The sequence below is a fragment of the Tetranychus urticae genome, unplaced genomic scaffold (assembly GCF_039701765.1).
Source record: "Tetranychus urticae isolate SD_2017Ah unplaced genomic scaffold, NJAU_TeUrti_SD_1.0 Scaffold_5, whole genome shotgun sequence".
NCBI lineage: Eukaryota > Metazoa > Arthropoda > Arachnida > Trombidiformes > Tetranychidae > Tetranychus > Tetranychus urticae.
The window spans coordinates 468001-470500 of NW_028315837.1; the positions used below are offsets into that span (position 1 = coordinate 468001).

At 44.0% G+C, this 2500-nt stretch overlaps 1 non-coding gene across 1 annotated transcript; it reads right to left on the reverse strand.

Moving 5' to 3' along the window:
• Window positions 1-209: 209 nt before the first annotated feature.
• Window positions 210-2379, reverse strand: LOC149092856 (small subunit ribosomal RNA). Its single transcript, XR_016200534.1, has one exon. It is a non-coding gene; the product is annotated as a small subunit ribosomal RNA (ribosomal RNA).
• Window positions 2380-2500: the final 121 nt, after the last annotated feature.

Consider the following 2500-nt stretch of genomic DNA (forward strand, 5'->3'; position numbering starts at 1 on the left):
TAATGAAAGATGGATGTATGAATGAACGAATGTAATGCAAGTTAGAATCATGTTGCAATGGCTAAATGTTTGCATTAAACATTCACAATTGCGACTCTAATGCAAATACAATTCAATTGCATTCACCATATTAGCATCTACAATATCACTATGCAGAGTGTTTGATTGTTTGAAGGTTGTATTTCTCTTATAATAAGAGGGTAATACGTTAATGATCCTTCCGCAGGTTCACCTACGGAAACCTTGTTACGACTTTTACTTCCTCTAAATGATCAAGTTTGAACATCTTTCCAGCACAATCCGACCACTAGTTTCCCAATGGTCTGGATTGACCAGTCCGAAGTCCTCACTAAATCATTCAATCGGTAGTAGCGACGGGCGGTGTGTACAAAGGGCAGGGACGTAATCAACGCAAGCTAATGACTCACGCTTACTGGGAATTCCTCGTTCATGGGCAATAATTACAATGCCCAATCCCCATCACGAAATGGGTTCAAGCGGTTACCCACTCCTTTCGGAGCAGGAAACAGTATGCACGATGACCACTTCAGTGTAGCACGCGTGCGGCCCCGGACATCTAAGGGCATCACAGACCTGTTATTGCTCTGTTTCGTGCGGCTGCGAGCGCCGCTTGTCCCTCTAAGAAGTCCTTACAGTGCTACAGCATCCTTACCCTAGCCAATTCTGTAGGCTAATAGCAGCAGAGCCCTCAACAGCCGAAACCATCAAGAGATACTACCACCCACAGGTTGACTAAGGGGGAGTACTGCAGTGTAAACTGCAAGTCTATTTAGTAGGCTAGAGTCTCGTTCGTTATCGGAATTAACCAGACAAATCACTCCACCAACTAAGAACGGCCATGCACCACCACCCACTGAATCAAGAAAGAGCTCTCAATCTGTCAATCCTCTCAGTGTCCGGGCCGGGTGAGTTTTCCCGTGTTGAGTCAAATTAAGCCGCAAGCTCCACTCCTGGTGGTGCCCTTCCGTCAATTCCTTTAAGTTTCAGCTTTGCAACCATACTTCCCCCGGAACCCAAAAACTTTGGTTTCCCGGAAGCTTCCATTCGAGTCATGAAATTAGTTACTCAGAATGATCGCTGGTTGGCATCGTTTATGGTTAGAACTAGGGCGGTATCTGATCGCCTTCGAACCTCTAACTTTCGTTCTTGATTAATGAAAACATTCTTGGCAAATGCTTTCGCTGTAGTTTGTCTTGCGACGGTCCAAGAATTTCACCTCTAGCGCCGCAATACAAATGCCCCCGTCTGTCCCTCTTAATCATTACCTTGGATTCTTAAGACCAACAAAATAGAACCAAGGTCCTATTCCATTATTCCATGCAAGATCATTCAAGTTAAGGTAGTGGTACGCATCATATAGATGGTTGACCATACCGTTTTTAGGCACCTCTTTCGAGGTTTTGGACGCCTGCTTTGAGCACTCTGATTTTTTCAAGGTAAAAGTCTCGATCGCTTGAATCAACACTCGGTAAAGAGCATTGATAGCAAATATCGAGCAATTTTCTGTCTAAACACTATGAATGTAACCACCAGGAAAGAGGAATGAAGGTTCAAGCTAGCATCCGTAGACACAAGCAAGAAACCTAACATCACCATCTAACCCTTTAATCAGTGGACCCCATAGGTTCGACTGAAATCCAACTACGAGCTTTTTAACCGCAGCAACTTTAATATACGCTATTGGAGCTGGAATTACCGCGGCTGCTGGCACCAGACTTGCCCTCCAATAGATCCTCGTTAAAGGATTTAAATTGTACTCATTCCAATTACGGGGCCTCAATAGAGTCCCGTATTGTTATTTTTCGTCACTACATCCCCGTACTGGGATTGTGTAATTTGCGCGCCTGCTGCCTTCCTTAGATGTGGTAGCCGTTTCTCAGGCTCCCTCTCCGGAATCGAACCCTAATTCCCCGTTACCCGTTACAACCATGGTAGGCGCATAACCTACCATCGACAGTTGATAAGGCAGTTGCTTGAGGGATACATCGTCGGCTCAGAGGCCATACGATTTGCTCAGTTATTCAGAGTCATCACAAGAAATGCAACCGAAGTTGCTAAGATCCCCACTGCTAGTCCTTAGACAGCGACCGAAATCACTGAACAGGGTTCTAGGTGAATAAGAATCATTGGTCTTGTACTAATAAATGCGATCCTTCCGTCAGCAAGCTGAGGTTGGAACACTTGTTCATGTATTAGCTCTAGAATTACCACAGTTATCCATGTAAAAAAGAATATCCGAGGAACCGTAACTGATTTAATGAGCCATTCGCGGTTTCACTTTATAAACAGTATGTACTTAGACATGCATGGCTTAATCTTTGAGACAAGCATATGACTACTGGCAGGATCAACCAGGTAACTTGATGTTTTAGCAAAGTAAAATGCTAAACAAGTTGTTTTGCAGCTATAAATACGATATCCTCAGATAACAACCAGCAAGTGGATGCTAACTTTAATGAGGTATCGAGATTTATGTCGT